The sequence below is a fragment of the Protopterus annectens genome, chromosome 9.part0, assembly GCF_019279795.1.
Source record: "Protopterus annectens isolate FY-2018-M chromosome 9.part0, PAN1.0, whole genome shotgun sequence".
Lineage (NCBI taxonomy): Eukaryota > Metazoa > Chordata > Ceratodontiformes > Protopteridae > Protopterus > Protopterus annectens.
In genome coordinates, this window is record NC_056743.1 from 1482547714 (window position 1) to 1482565192 (window position 17479).

General features: G+C 45.3%; 1 protein-coding gene across 1 annotated transcript in view; it reads left to right on the forward strand.

The window, feature by feature from the left end:
• AKAP8 (A-kinase anchoring protein 8) overlaps positions 1–17479 on the forward strand; it is a 1438733-nt gene that overhangs the window by 1201679 nt on the left and 219575 nt on the right. The gene's annotated exons all lie outside the window — the stretch shown is intronic.

A 17479-nucleotide genomic window follows, 5' to 3' on the forward strand; every position in this document is an offset into this window, starting at 1 on the left:
ATTTGGACAAAACAAAAACTTTCAGAAAAAACTGAATAATTGTTTGTATCTTATGCTGCAAGATCACAGGGAAAGGCTATTTCAAAGCAGAGCATTTCAAAGTGGATAGGACACTGTATCAGGTTCTGCTACACACAACATGGGAAACCTGTACTAACTAACATTAGACCACATTCCACTAGGGCAACTGCAACTTCTACTGCCTATCTTAGAGGAGTACCTACCAAAGACATTTTGGAAGCTACAACTTGGAATTCAGTGCACACCTTTACCAAACATTATCACTTGCCTCTCTACTCTAGATACAGAGCTGGCTTTGCCACTGCAGTGCTACAGGGCCTCATAGCCACACCAAATCCTGTATAGAAACAGCCACCCTGACTCAGCTTTGGGATTCTACCCAAGTGTAATGACTGCAGCAGTGAAACACAATGAACATAGTACAGTTTTGTACCTACCATAAATGTAGATGTTAGAGTGTCTTCACTGCTGCAGTCCTGGTTACCCACCCGCCATCCCCTCTTTCTTAGCTGGGTCTTATCTATATCTTTCTACACTATACTACCTATGTGGTGTATTTGCTGGTTACTGAAGGTTTTGTTTTTACCTTACTGTATGTTTTGTAAGCAATATGTATTGCCTATCTTTTGGGGGGCACCTGATATCTGGGGCAAGAAAAACTGAAGAAAATGGCGTTGGCTGCTTCTTATATACCCCTGACACGCTGATGTCGGGGAATAGGCGACAGCAACCGACGCCGGACCAAGACTTTGGAACTCTGGCCGACTGCGGGACTGCCTGACTGCAGGATAATCCAAGTGTAATGACTGCAGCAGTGAAGACATCTACATTTATGGTATGTATAAAACTGTACTTTTCAGACCTAGACAGCTTACTATCAAGTCCACTTCAGCAGCCAAGGCAAAGTCTAAAACACCATTAAAGACAAAGAAACAAGTACAGTATTCTCCTGGACAGTCATCCATGCCACAGAAACAGATGCTTAAAATGGCAAAAGACCTAATTACTTTGATCAGGGTCTCCCATCCCCCTCCTGATAAAAGGCCCAGGCAAGAAAGACACTGACTCCTCTGACCAGGTTTCTATTTCCTCTGATTCCTCTTCCTCCCTATGAGGACTGTGACGCTAAAGAATCTATCCCTTCAGCTTCTCCTCCTGAGGATTCCTCTTTTGGGGAAACCTTGCACACCATGAGGGAGCATTTCCATTGGGAGAGCCATGATTATTCAGAATCCAAGAAAAGGCTCAGAGACTTTCTTTTACTGCCTCAGCACAGGCCCCTTGCTATCCCCCCTGTACTAGATATTGTTGTCTTTTCTGAATCCAGTTTGTCTCCTGATTCTTTACCCCCTGCACCATTTAAGCCAGATAGGTACTACAGGGTCCCAGATTCTCATAAATTTCTTTATAAAAACCCTGCCGCTGACCCGGAAAAAAATTCTCAGTGTCCCAAAGGGGTCGAGGCTTCCACTGCAAAAAACCCTGTTCCCTCTGATAGGGATTCTAGAGCACTGGATAGATGGGGGAAAAAAGTTTGCACTTCTGCTGCTTTAGCTGTAAGGGCTTTAAACTGCCAGTTTCACATGCTTAAATATCAACAATACCTAATGTCTTTGCTAAAACAGAAAATGCCTACAAGCTCAGAATCTCCTGACAATAAGGAAATGCAGGATTTATTGCATGCAGCTGAACAAGTGGGAAAGCATACTTTGCAATGTGGTTTTGATTCTTTAGAGGCCTCTTGCAGAGCCGCAGTAACAGATTCTGTCATTCGAAGGCATGCTTGGTTAAAAGAACAAAGTTTACCTGATCATGTTAGAGCAAAATTATTGGATGCTCCATTACAGCATGATACTTTGGTGTTAAGGCAAAAGAGGTGTTAAAGAAAATGGAGGATAAAGTAAAATCAAAGCAGACAGTAAAGGATTTCTTACAGGTTCAGCCACCTAGATTTAGCAAGAACTGGCCTTCTAAAAAAAATGGTCCTTTCCAGTGTCAGGCCACAAAGAGGCAGATACAGACGCCCAAGCGGCAGATCTCAGCCCCAAGGCTCATACAGACCTAAACAATGGGGTGCTTCAGCCCCCAAAGGCGGAGAAGATAAATCACAACCTTATAGGAAACAGTCCCAATGACTTCCCTCTGCAAATGCCAAGCACTTACCTTTTGGCAGCACCCGTAGGGGGAAAACTGGCACTTTTCTCACAAAATTGGCACAAGATCACCCAGGACAAATGGGTACCGAATATTGTTTCTCAGGGTTACAGTTTCCACTTTCGCACCCTACCAAGGTCAAAAGGTATGCCAGACCTGACACAAAATCAATGGGCAGAGGCACAAAAACAAATTCCTGCTCTCATGGACATGAGAGTTATTCAAAAAGTACCGCAGCAAGAACAGGGACAAGGATTTTACTCAGGACTTTTCTTGGTACACAGAAAGGACAAAGCCTGGAGACCAATACTGGACCTGTCAATTCTAAATACTTTCCTGGATGTTCCGAAATTCACAATGTTGACACTGCAGCAACTTCTACCTATGCTGGGCAAGAAGGCATGGCTGGTTACTTTGGACCTCAGAGGCATACCTGCATGTCCCAATCAGTCTTGCAGAAGATACCTCAGATTCATAGCTGGCTCAATGCATTACCAATTCTCTGCACTGCCCTTTGGCTTATCTACTGCACCCAGGGTCTTCACAAAATGCCTGGCACCAGTAATTGCATTTTGCAGACAAAAAGGAATTCAGATATATCCCTACTTGGACGACTGCCTTATTCAAGCAGAGAGCAAGGACATTCTACTACAGCATCTGGCGTTTGTAAAAAGATTACTAATTTGCCTAGGGTACACAGTAAACGAAAAGAAATCAAAACTAGTGCCCTCTCGAGAGATAATATTCCTGGGTGCAAGCTTAAATACAACTGCCCAGATGGCTTATCTCATGCCAGACTAGCAAAGGCAACTAACTCATTACTTTAAAATACTGGCAACCAAGACCCAGCTACCTGCAAGAAAAATTCTGCAGGCTTTGGGCTTCATGGCATCCTGCTAATTCCATATGCAAGACTGCATATGAGGAAGCTACAATGGTACCTAAAAAATGTTTGGACTCAACATTGCCACAGCCTGGAAACAATAATAACTCTTATTCCCTGCCTGCAACAGGAGTTTCGATTGTGTGCACTGGCATGTCACCACAACAAGGGATAGCCTTTCACTTTACCCACAGCCAGGCAGACACTAACAACAGATGCATCGGATTATGCCTGGGGGGCACACATGGCAGGAAAATGTATTCAGTGCACGTGGCCCACTGACCAGATGCGTCTTCACATCAATCAAAAAGATGCTAGCTGTACAGAATGCCCTGACATCCTTCAAGGATCTGCTACATCCAGGACAACTATTACTAAAGACGTACAATACTACAGTTATGTGGTACATAAGCAAGGGGGCACACATTCCTACCCCCTCTGCAGGCAAGCCATGACTTTGTGGAACACAGCACTGACCTATCATGTACATCTGCAGGCACAATTCCTGCCAGGAAAGAAAACACTCTGGCAGACAACTAAGCAGAAACCTCATGGACCCTCACGAGTGGAAACTAAATCCACAGATGTTCATCGTGCATACAGCTGCAGTCTCAGGAGCTATAAACAAAGTAAAATTCTCAAAACCACAAAAAAGAAAATAAGAAAATAAACGGAGGCTACAGGAGCTAGCCGACCGGCACTTGCGAACTGCTTCTGCTTCAGGCACCGCGCGGCAAGAAAGACAGAAGAAAATGGCGTTGGCTGGTTCTTTTATACCCCTGTCGCATTGACGTCAGGGAAGCGGCAACGACATCCAACGCCGGACCTAGACTTTGGAGTTCGGCCGACCGAGGACCCGCCTGAAGGTAGGAAAACCCATCTGTTATGACTGCAGCTGTATTAGCACTCAAACATCTACATTTATGGTAGGTACAAAACTGTACTGTCTTCAGCATGATAACAAGGAAATGGGGATGGCCAGACATCTTTTTGCCTCCCCTCACAACTGCCAACTACAGAAATTCTGCACAAGGACTTATCACCCACAAGCATGGAAAGTGGATGCTCCATCATTCAGCTGGAAAACCCTAACAGTTTATGCCTTTCCACCACTACCTCTCCTTCTCAAGGTGCTCCAAAAAGTCAGACAAGAGAAGCCAAAAATAACACCGATTGCCCTAGACTGGCCACACGCCAGCACTGTTACCCAATCCTAAAGAGCTTGTCTCACGGCCCAGCCTGAACTTTACCTCAAATTCCTCATCATCTGACTCAAAACAATCTGATCCTGCACAGCCAACTCAGAACCTTAAATCTGGCTGCATGGCAGATAATATAGCCACTCAGAACACACCTCTCTCTAAAGCTGTTATGGATGTTATTTTGGAAGCCAGGAGGCCCAGCACCAGGAGATCTTATGCAGAAAAATGGAAGAGATTCTGTGCTTGGAATCTGGCACAAGGACTTGAACCACTTGTTCCAAATATTCCTCAGATTGTACAATACCTACCTGAGATGCTGGACAAAGGCTTATCCTCATCAATTAAGATCCATGCCTCTGTCATTTCGGCTCATTACAATACGGAACCTCCTATTTTCTCTCATCCACTGCTAAAACAGTACCTCAGAGGGGCAAAAAACATAAGACCCCCAAGGAGAGCACCGATACCTACATGGGACCTCAACTTTGTCTTAGAAAAGCTCACACTGCCTCCTTTTGAGCCAGCCAATACAGCTGATATAAAATTCTTATGGAAAACTGCTCTGCTCCTAGCAATAACTTCAGCAAGAAGAGTCTCAGAGTTACAGGCATTAATGGCAGTGGGAACCCTTTATCATTTTTCATCCGGGCAGGGTTTCTCTAAAGGACAAACCCAACATCTATGCCAAAGGTAGTGTCCAGTGTGGCTCTTAACCCAACCATTCATTTGCCAACATTTTATCCAAATCCCCAGAATAAAGGGGAGAAACTTCTGCACTCTTTGGACATACACAGGCAGCTACGCTTCTACTTGGACAAAACAAAAGCTTTCAAAAAAACTGAGCAACTGTTTGTAGCATATGCTGCAGGATCACAAGGAAAGGCCATCTCAAAGCAGACTATTTCAAAATGGATAGGACACTGTATTCGTTTTTGCTATGCACAGCATGGCAAGTCAGTGCCTAAGAATATTAGGCCACATTCTACCAGGGCAGCAGCCTTTCTCAGAGTACCACCAACCAAGGAAATTTTGGAGGCTGCAACTTGGAGTTCAGTGCACACTTTTACCAAGCATTATCACTTACCTCTTTACTCTAAATCCAGAGCAGGCTTTGCCACTGCAGTTCTGCATGGCCTCATAGCCACTCCTAATCCTTTTTAGACCCAGCTGCCCTACCTCAGCTTTGGGATTCAACCCAAGTGTAATGACTGCAACAGTGAAACACTATGAACATAGTACAGTTGTGTGCCTACCATAAATGTAGATGTTAGTGTATTCACTGTTGCAGTCCAGGTTACCCACCCTCCATCCCCCTTTCTTTGCTGGGACTTATCTATACTTCTCTATCCTATACAACCTATGTGGCGTATTTGCTTGTAGATGAAGGTTTTGTTTTTATTACACTGTATGTTTTTATAAGCAATGTGTATTGCCTACCTTCTTGGGGGCACCTGACATCTGGAGCAAGAAAAGCTGAAGAAAATGGTGTTGTCTGCATCTTATATACCCCTGACGCACTGACATCAGGGAAGAGGCGACAGCAACTGACGCCGGACCAGGACTTTGGAATTCAGGCCGACTGCGGGTAGCCTGCCAGCAGGATAACAAAAGTGTAATGACTGCAACAGTGCATATACTCTAACATCTACATTTATGGTAGGTGCACAACTGTACTTTGGGGAAACTTTTTTTTTTTTGCTCCTTACTGATGTCAGTAAAAGTTAATAATTGCATTACTTGTGGAAAGCAAATACCTCATAAGATTTTAATTTGTACTGTATTCCTTGCCTAGGCACTGACTACGATGTACCTTGCTGTCGGCTTTGTGCTTTATTTAATCAGCGCACTATCCGTCATCTGTATATTTTTGCCTCAATATTTCGGTTCTCTGTTTAATTTTCCAGAAATGTCCCGTTAGCCATCTGATTACCGGGATTCTGAAAAAACGCAAAGATAAAGACAGACAGGCCGCCGAGGTCCAAAACTGCCGACGACGCTTCTGCTAAGCCAGTCACCAGTTTGCTGGTACTCGGTGAGGCATTTTCACAGCCCCTGATGCCCGCTACTTCTGATTCGCAGGCCTCTACTGAGACCCATTTGGAGTCCAGTATGCTGCGAGATACTTCAGCTATGGAACCCCTGCGGATGTCTCTACCTTGGATGGTTCTGGAGCTGCTGTGCAGGCACCGGCTTCTGAGGGTGTTTTCAGGCCTACGGACTTGCATATTAAATCGATGCCTCCTTCATTACTAAGGCCTAAATCTCGATCCATGTCTAAAAAACAACGCCCAGGCCCCTATGCCTAAAAACCAAATGATAAAAATGGCTGAAGATCTAATAACTCTAATCAGGGGTAGTCAAACCCCCCCCCCCCCCGAGAGGCCTAGGGCTGAGCTTGATTATGAATCTTCTGACGACGATTCTGTTTCTTCTGACTCTTCTGATGACCTGGATTTGTCCTTACCTACTTATGAGGATTCTGATGCAGAGGATTCTATTCCCTCTGCTTCCCCTCCTGGGAATTTTTCTTTTGGGGAAACCTTACATACTTTAAGGGAGCATTTTCACTGGCAAAGCCAGAAATTTTCTGATTCAAAAAAAAGGCTTGGGGATTTCCTCCTCCTCCCGCAGCATAGGCCTTTGGCTATTCCTCCTGTACTAGACATTGTTGATGTTTTCTCGGAATCCAGTGTGTGGCCCCTGATTCCCTGCCTCCTGCCCCTAGTAAACCTGACGGGTACTACAGGGTTCCTGAGTCCCGCAAGTTCCTTCTTAAAAATCCTATTGCAGATCCAGAGACTATTTCTCAGGGGCCTAAGGGCATTAAGGCTTCTACTGCTAAAAATCCTACCCCTTCTGATAGAGACTCCAGGGCACTGGGTAGATGGGGTAAAAAAGTTTATACTTCAGCAATCTTGGCAGTCAGCCCTTTAAACTGCCAATTTCATATGTTAAAATATCAGCAACATGTCATTGGACTGTTTAACCAGAAAATTATGTTGATTCCTGACTGTGTGGAAAATAGATTTACAGGACTTGATGCATTTTGCTGAACAAGTTGGAAAACATACTTTGCAATGTGGTTTTGATTCTTTAGAGGCCTCTTGCAGGGCTGCTGTTATTGGGTCTGTGCTTAGAAAGCATGCTTGGCTTAAGCAGCAATCTTTGCCTGATCATGTTAAAGCTAAATTGTTAGATGCTCCTTTAAATCAGGACTGCGACAAGGCTGAAGAAGTTCTTAAAAAGATGGAAGATAAAACTAAATCTATGCAAACTGTTAAAGATTTTTTTACAAGTGCAACCTCCTAGATTTAGTAGGCACTGGCCTACTAAGAATTGGTCCTTTCCAGCCCCTTCCAGGTCTTCTCCAGCCAAACCCAGACACAGCAAAAACCCCAGGTTTCAGTCCCAGGGGCTCTCAGAACTAAGCAGTTGGGGGCCTCAACTTCCAAATCTGGAAATAACAAGACACCCCCCATGGTAAACAGTCTCAATGACTTCCTTATAAAATTTCCAAGCACTTCTCTTCTGACCGTCCCTTTGGGGGGAAAGATTGTTCGTCATGCAAAGAACTGGTAACTCATAACCTAGGACAAATGGGTTTTAAGTAGTGTCCCAGGGATACAGATTTCATTTCCACACTTTGCCAACACCAAATGGGTGGCTGGACCTGCCCCCAAATCCGTGGGCAGAAGCTCAAAGATAAGTACGTTCTCTCTTAAGCATGGGGGCTATTCAACTGGTACCAGAAGAGGAAAAGGGACAAGGTTTCTACTCAAGACTTTTCCGAGTACCCAGAAAAGACAAATCATGGCGTCCAATCCTGGACCTGTCTACTCTAAACATCTTTCTCGAGATTCCAAAATTCAAGATGCTGACTCTTCACCAGTTACTTCCTATACTAGGCAAAGACGCCTGGTTGGCAACACTAGATTTAAAAGATGCATACCTGCACATCCCAATCAGGGAATCTTGCAGAAGATACCTACGCTTCAAAGCAGGCTACACGCATTATCAATTCTCTGCACTGTCCTTTGGCTTGTCTGCTGTGCCCAGGGTATTCACAAAATGCCTGGCTCCAGTTATTGCATTTTGCAGGCAAAGAAGTATTCAAATATACCCATACCTGGACGATTGTCTAATTCAGGCGGAAATCCAGGGCATACTTTTGAATCATTTGGTGTTTGTAAAAAGGGTTCTAACTTGTCTGGGGTACACCTTAAACAAAATCATAACTGGTACCCTGTCAGCAAATTACATTTCTGGGAGCAAGCTTGAATACAACTTCACAGATGGCTTACCTCACACCAGAAAGGCAAATTCATTTGATAACCTATTCCAAATAAGTGGCCACAAAAACCCTGCTCTCTGCAAGACAAATACTGCAACCCTTGGGGTTCGTGGCCTCCTGTATTCTTCTAATTCCATATGCAAGACTGCATATGAGGAAACTACAGTGGTATCTAAAAAGCCTATGGAGTCAACATTCTCAGTCTAGAAACAATGATTCCTATCATTACCTTGCCTACACCTAGAGTTTCTCTGGTGGGCAGAGGCCTGCCACCAAAACAAGGGACTACCATTCACACTACCCCCTGCCGCCCAAACCCTAACAGATGCATCAGACTATGCATGGGGGCTCACCTGGCAGGGAAGTGCATTCAGGGCAAATGGAACCCAAGTCAAATGCACCTACATATCATTCAAAAAGAAATAGCTGTACAGAATGCTCTGACAGCCTTCAAAGACTACATTCTTACAGGACAACTAATGGTAAAGACGGACAACACCACGGTTATGTGATAAATAAGTGGGGGGGGGTACACATTCCTACCCCCTCTGCAGACTACCCATGGCATTGTGGAACACAACCTTGAGCTACCAAGTGCACCTACAAGCTCAATTCCTGCCAGGAAAATTACACTGGCAAATGGACAAAGCAGAAACTTCATGGACCCACACGAGTGGAAACTGGAACCAAGGATTTTCAACATGCTGACAGGCGAATAGGGGAGCCCAGACATAGACCTATTTGCCTCCCCCCAGAACAACCAATTGGATAAGTTTTGTACAAGGACTTCCTACAAAAAAGCCTGGAAAGTGGATACTCTGTCCTTCAGCTGGAAAAATCTATCAGTCTACGCCTTCCCCCTGCTGCCTCTGCTCTCTAAAGTTCTACTAAAAGTCAAACAGGACAAACCAAGGATGGTTTTGATTGCTCCAGACTGGCCGCACCAACACTGGTACCCCCTCCTGTGCAGTGTGTTGCAGTTATCTCCATGGCACCCGTCTCAGACCTCTTCCCTGCTGTTTCAGCAGGAGAACCAGATTCTGCACCCTCAGCTTCCAACATTGAACCTTGCAGCCTGGCTAATTACTTAAACTCATCCTTATCATCCCTCAGCAAACCTGTGATGGGTGTCATCTTAGAGGCAAGGAGGCCTAGTACTAGAAAATCTTATGCTGAAAAATGGAAAAAGATTCTGTGCCCAGAACCAGTCTCAAGGGATGAGCACAGCAGCGCCCAATTTACCTCAGATTTTGCAATACTTAACTGAGATGCTTCTCAAGGGCCTGACTTTTTCCTCCATTAAAATCCACGCCTCCGCTATTGCAGCTCATTATAACACAGAACCTCCCCTCTTCTCTCATCCTCTGCTCAAGCAGTACCTCAGAGGGGCCAAAAATTTGAGACCACCTAGGAGAGCTCCAACCCCTGCCTGGGACCTTAACTTTGTATTGGAGAAACTCACTCTACCTCCTTTCGAGCCAGCTGCTATTGCAGACTTAATATTTCTTTCTTGGAAAACAGCTTTCCTTTTAGCAATCACTTCAGCTAGGATATTTGAATTACAGGCCCTTATGGCAGTGGAGCCTTTCATCATCTTTCATGCAGACAGGGTATCTCTCAGGACCAGTCCATCCTTCATGCCACAAGGTGGTTTCCAGTGTGGCTGTTAATCAGTCCATTCATTTGCCAACCTTCTTAAACAATCCACAAAACAAAGGGGAACGGATTCTGCATTCCTTGGATGTGCACAGGCAACTTAGATTCTACTTGGATAGGATTAAACCTCGAAAATCTGAACTGCTGGTAGCATTTGCTGCAGGGTCAGAGGGGAAGGCTATTTCAAAACAAACCATTTCTAAATGGATAAGCCATTGCATTATTTCTGCTATAAACACCATGGAAAACCCATCCCCCAGGGGATCAGATCTCACTCCACCAGGGCTGCATCTACTTCTGCAGCCTTTCTCAGAGGTGTTCCTTCCAGGTGCATCCTAGAAGCTGCTACCTGGAGTTCTGTACATACTTTCACCAAGCATTAGCATTTGCCAATTTTCTCTAAATCCAGAACTAGCTTTGCCACTGCAGTCTTGCTGGGCATTATAGCTGGCCATAATGCTATATAAACTCCTCCTCCCAACCATAGCTTTGGGAATCTACCCAAATGTAATGACTGCAACAATGAAACAGGAAGATCATAGTGCAGTTGTACATTTACCATAAATGTAGATGTTAGAGTGTATTCACTGTTGCAGTCCTGGTTACCCTCCCTCCAGCCCCCTAACTACTTCTGGCTATACCTCTACTTTCATTTACTATGCTTAAAAGCCTTTTTGGTGTATTTGCTTTTTTTGGAGGTATACCTTTGTGTTTTTATGTTTGTTTGCTCCCCATTAGGGGGGCACGTGACATCTGGGGCAAGAAAATCTGATGTAATGGTGTATGCTGCATGTTTTATACCTCTGACGACCTGATGTCATGGAAGAAGGGACAGCAACCAATGCAGAACCCAAGACTTTGTTAATCAGGCCGACTGAGGGCAACCTGTAAGCAGATTGCCCAAATGTAATGACTGCAACAGTGAAGACACTCTAACATCTACATTTATGGTAAGTGTACACAAGTGTACTTTTCTTGTTTTTTTTTTGCATCTACTCATGGGTGTTTTCAGATGTCTAGGGGTGGTGGCCGAGCAGTATAAATCTGCTTGCAGAAGACTAGAAAGAGGCAGCTTAAGTGTACATGTTTGGGCCCCAAACCATGATGTTGCATCATTTCTAGGGACCTGTAGCAGAAAACTATAAACAGCAAGAGGGGAACTCTGTTCTAGCAACTTTAGATAGGAAAATGCTAACTTCTTATCCACACATCATCCATGGTTTCTGACGGTGGTTGTCCTGACATCTTTATGACAGGCGTGTTCTAAGTTTGAGTAGTCTGAGCTTGCTCTAGGGCTTTCTCTGTCTGAGGATATTGAGAACATGGCAGTGCTACAGTCTTCTGAACATAGCATTTAGTCGCTTACCTCCTGGTAACACTATATGGAGACCCTTTTGTTGGACAACTCAAGCACATCCCATTCATCACTGAAAGAAAGTACATCTGTATGGTAACTGTTTCTCACTACCAACAAGAGATGCTGTGTGATCAAGCAGAGGGAAGATGCCTCATCTGTGCTGATAGTGTGTAACAGACTGTTGGAGCAAGATTACCATACTTAGCCCAAACTGCAGACCTCTAGCAAGCATCTAAGGACATTGTCTTGGAATACATGTTCCAGGCATACCCTTGCTTCCACTACCTAACTGCAGTACTGGTTTTCCTTAGCTCAGGGATTTGTATCCCTCTTGCAAGAGTGGCAGACAGACCATATAAGATCTTTGAGATGGGTTAATTTTTTTTTCCCCTCGTATAAGTAAAACAAACTTTCCATCCATCTTGATCTGCAGGAATCCCTGTCTGGTTGTTGCCCAGGAAGAGGGCAGTCTTGATTACAGGTTGTAAATGACCTCTCCCCCACCCATCGCACCCTCACCCTAGCTTGATGCATGTTGGTGGCACACAATAGATAGGGCGCTCACCTTTGGATTTTATTCCCACACCATGTAGAGTTCTGACACTATAGTGCAGTATGAGAGTGCTGCTCTCCTGAGAGTCATACTTCAGATGAGACGTTGATTCACTGCCTCATCTGCTTGAGTTTATGATGTTTCATTTGGCTGTAAAATCTCATGGCATTTATTGGAAAAAGTAGAGGAAGTTTCCTGATATCTTGGCCAAACTTCCCATAGTAGTATTTAAAAAAGCTGCTAGCCTAGTGGGACTAACCTGGTCAACAAAGGATAGAGAGAGAAGGCAGTTAAACTTGTCTCCTAATGACCTCGCCTTTTGGGAGATGTCTTTGTCATTAAGACAGTTTTGCTTTGTGTCCAGCTGTGGAGGCATCTTATGCTCAAAACAGGTGATGTGATGTAATTTTTATTCATTCCTCAACCTGTGGGTTTCTGATCCGATTTTACAAACTTGGGATCCAAAGCTTGAGCTCCTCCTCTCTGTCCCGTAATGCTTCATTCTCCTTGATTACCTTGGAGCTTGTTTGCTGCTTGTCTGAAAAACATCAAGGTTTCACTGTTCTAGAGCTCCTCTTAATATATATATATATATATATATATATATATATATATATATATATATGTATATTTTTTTTTTTGTGGTAAAATCTGTAAGTCTGCCTTGAGACTTATTTTCCTTGCCTCCTTTTTCCTTTTAGCGCTTTAAAAATATATATATTTTTTTGGCTTAGCTAGACTTTCCCACGCATTCTCTGTGCAGTCCTTTCTTCCTCTTCTATAGTAGTTTGTTTCTGGTAGGTTTATCATGGCTGAGAAGTCTGATAAACCAGCATGAAATAAGACCAAAACGTTCAACATCCACAGTTTTAATAAAAAGCAAAGCTTTCGAGTAACAAACTCTTTCAATGCGTTTGTTTGGGCTTTAAGAAATGCATTTTCTATGGGCACAAGATTCACTTATCTGATGCCCACAGGGAGTGTGTACTGTCTAGGCCAGTGCATCTGGATAGTTCTTGTGGAGTTTGTGAAGGCTTTAATATGCGGACACTAGCAGACCATAGAAGCAAGCTCATCTTAAAGGGCTCTATGTGAGAGTGTTCAATCTTGCCATTTGTTCTTACACACGGGTTCGGAGCTTGTATCCTCTGCTCGAGAAAGCCTATTTAATTGCAAAACTCTGAATCTCAGGGAAGCTCGAAACCAACCCATATCCCACAATCCTCCCTGCCATTACCCAGATCTAGTTAGCCACTGCAACAGATAGGATCGAGGAGAGCTCGGACCAGATAGAAAATTGATAATTGGTTACAGTTTACAGATAAGCTACATATTTTCTTTGCTGAAATCACTTTATATTTCTTAAATAGTTTATAGAAGTGCTGTGTGTTATGTATATATATATATATATATATATATATATGTTATATATCCCCTATATCACTGACTAACTGGGCACCCATACGGCAATAATCTTTGTGTCTTCTCTGGGTGTGGTTTGTGAGTGTCTTGTATACTTGTATAGACTTTTCTAGACATATATATACATTTATAGGATTTAGTAGTTTTAGCAGTTTTTTTCTACTTTATTAGCTTCAAGTATGAAGTGTTTGTTATATTTAGTCATGTCGGAGAAAGCTAAATCTGGCTTTTTTGGGTGAGATGTCAGTGTGGACAGAAAATGTCCATTACTGATAATCATGCTTCCTGCGTCTACTGTCTTGGCCCTCTCCACCTTCAAGAGAATTGTTCTATTTGCCATTCCTTTAGTTTAGCGGGAGGGTCATGACAGGGATGAAACATCAATTGCGGAAGCTATAATTTAGACAGAGGATTACTTAAGCCTGCCTTTCAAGAGGCTTTGGACAAGTCGGATCAGGCTTCTAAATCCTCGAAGGGATCGAAGATCTTGGAGCCCATGTTATTAAACTGAGGTTAATCTTCTAGGAAGTTGGATTCGCCGGTTCCATTATGATCTCTGGGCCGGCAGTCAAACGTTTATCTTTCCCTGAGCCCCAGATCTTGGAACCGTGTGTGAGACTGCCATCACGCGTCCATTTAATTCGTCGATTATATCTTTCGGCTCCCTTCTCTGAACCCGCTCTTCCAGACATTTTCTGGTCCTTATCTGAGACAGATGTGGATCGTGTAGTCACAGAAACTCATGGAAAACTTGCGGTTCCCTTTCCAAGTTGATTGCAGTTTCTTCCAGTTGGTGTCAAAACTAGAAGGCCTCCCAATATCTCCAACGGGCGTCCTCCTTCTAGGTACCCATCCAGATCTCGGAGCTGGAGAGGATGACCACGATTTGGGATAGTGGAGCCCTGGGTGCCGAAACCGTCCATTGCACGATCAGCATCGCGACTGACTTCGACCCTTCTTGAATCACGATGCAGGGAGTCGCGGAGCCGATGGACCTCTTCTCGGGTTCCCAGGACAGAGTCGTGACCGACCCTGTTGGTGCAGACTCTCCCTCTTGAGATACCAAGCGCAGACTGGCTGGGCTCCGTGCCTTCGGGTCAGAGCCCCACGGCACCTGGGTCTGGAGATGCTCCCATGTTCTTTCAGAACCGGGAGCCTTCGGCCCAGGGTTCGGGGCCTTGTTGTGACCCTTATGGAGGGAAAGTATTTGTGCCTGCACACAGACAACCACTTCATCAGGGGAATCTTCTCCAGCCCCAAAAGGGCCACTTTGTTTTTAGCTCCCACGCACCCATCCAAAGTTGTGCCAGGCCCCCATTGCCTCAGCCACCCCAGTGGTTCCCCTGTTCCTTGGAGGCCTCACCAGAAGCCCCCTCTGAGGGTCCTGAGGAAACGTGTTTGGCTGTAAGTAGGAGACACATAAGTTCCCCACAGGAATCTAACGTCTGAAACCGACTTTTGGATGAGGCAAAGGCCTTAAATCACCCTCTGAGAATGTGTGTTTGCAGACATCCTGGAGATCTTGAGAAGAGGGGTGATTTTATGGCAATCCCTAGCCCCCACTGAGGACGAGTCGCGTGCTGCTACGAAGGCTTTTGGGTTCAAACCTTCTGCCTCACCACCTGGGTGGGACTCCAAAACTTTCGATGAATTAATGGAATTGATTGCTCGAAGGGCGTGGGAGCTTACCGACACCAGTGAAACCAGTCCCACAGGAAACCAAGTTCATCACACTGCCCCCCAAGATAAATCTTGGTCTCACCAAGGGAGTTCCGGTCGACGCTATGAAAGTGGTGGCGGCAGCCACCCGAAAAAGGAGATGTCTGAGTCTTCCCCATCTGTTCATCCTCCTAATAAGGATTCTAGGACTAGGGAACCGATATGGGAAGCGCATTTTAGTTAACCAGCAACTTTTTCCATGGTTTCACTAAACTCTTTGACTCCTTTCACCACCTACAGGTTTCACCACGAGGGATCTCATCAAGCGAGCTGGACAGATACCCTCCAGGAGTAACTTACAGATGCTGCTGTTTCAGATAAATGTAACAGCACAACTCCTAACACTCTCTACCTCCATAGTTAGCAACTCATCGCGGGGAGACTCATCTCGGTATGCAGCCGAGGGAACAGGAAATGAACTGCAGCTTCATGCGTTGCTCTTGAAGACCATCGCGGATGCGGCTGTGCGTTCCTTTAAGTGAAAAGCCTTCAGGTCTTCAGCACACTTGGCCAATGCCCCTATTGATGGTGCCACACTTTTAGTTGCCCCAAGGTTAAGGGAGACTCTGACTCTGTGTGAGCAAGAGGGAAGAGACTCAATTGCTGTCTGGATCCGGGTTTTTCCACACTCCTACTGAACCCGTGCCCCAAAGGTGGGGGGCAATGGTAGGCGAAAAATGTGGTCTCCATAAGAATCCGGGATCTTTCCAAAGCCACACAGGTGAATACCCCCTCCAGAGGCTGGGAGAGGGGGGTAGAAATGGGAAGACGCCAGCCCGGCGGCAGCGGGAGACGTCCACTTATAACCAAAGGCGACAGGGAATTCCGTCCCACAGGAAGCCTTTCGCACTCCTGAACTGGGAGAGGCCCGGCCCAGTCCTGCTCTGGGCGGGCAGTCGGGGTCGCTAGCTTTATACCCACTGGCCTGGCTCAAATAATAGCGGATTCCTGGGTAAATGCATTATAACCAGAGGGATACAAAAATCCCCTTCACATCAACTCCACCTCTACAAAGAAAGGTTTCCCAGATGGTGCCACCCCACTTCATGCGAAATCCAGCAGCTGTAGAAATTTTAAAACTGCCTTCAAAAATCCGAGTCATCCAACCTTGTAGTCCCAGTGGCGGACCAAAGAGGATCCGGAACACTCGAGGTTCTTTTTTATTCCCAAAAGACAGGGGACAGGGACCGACTCTTGAATCTCAGCAATCTCAAACACCTTCATGAAGAAGAAAAGAGTTCCGGATGGTCACTCTTCACCGGTCGATCCTTCCATTCTTACAGAAAGACAATTGAGATGGCTCGGCATGATCTCAAAGATGCGTGCATACCACATCAAATGGCCACAGACCCCGTCCAGAGATCTCACCTGCGGCGCTTCCGGCTGGGGACAATCACTTTCAGTTTGAGCTCTGCCCTTTGGACTCACTGCCTCAGCTGGGGTATTCACCGTGCATGGCAGCAGTTCGTCTCACTTGGTGAGCAAGGTTTGAAGTGCCTATCTGGGCTGACTTCAAGCATCACGCCACCACCACGACCGGTATTTGCACCTGTGCAAGCCAGAGACTACACAGTCAGCCTTTGTTTACCACAGGACTGATAAACCGAGAAAGTCTGCCCTCGCCCCTCAGTGTATTTCCTTCCTTGAAGCAGACCTAAATACGATCGCTTTTTCTCGCTCCCTCAGCCAGGGTCAACCCTCAAACAGCAGGTTGTTTCTTCTGAAACCAAGAAAGCCCTGGCCAAACTGGTGTTGAAAAGTTTTGGAATAATAGCAGCTCACTAATACGCAGTTCCCTATGGGAAGGTTACACATGAGGATCCTACAATGGCTGCTCTTGGCGCGGTGGTCGTTTCCAACTTTTCACCCTATATACGAGATCAGTTGAGGCTGCACAGGCCAGGACCTCCTTGGTGGTGTGCGATCAGAACCTCACTACCGGTGGTCATTTTATTCTACCAGTCCAGCACAATAACAAGACCCTTCCCTGAGCCAAATTTGGGGGCCCTTTTCAGAAGAACAGTCCAGGAGATAATTAACATGGAGTACCTCTACATAAATGTTTCTGGGCCCAAGTACGGTGTTCCTGGGCTTACCAACACGCTGCAACCCTCTTGCCTCCCGGGGCAGTAGCAGTTCAGGCGGACCAGCTTGTCTGTGGTCTGGTACCGCCAAACGGCGAGAACCAGGTCTCTTACCGTTATACGAAGAGTCTAAATGA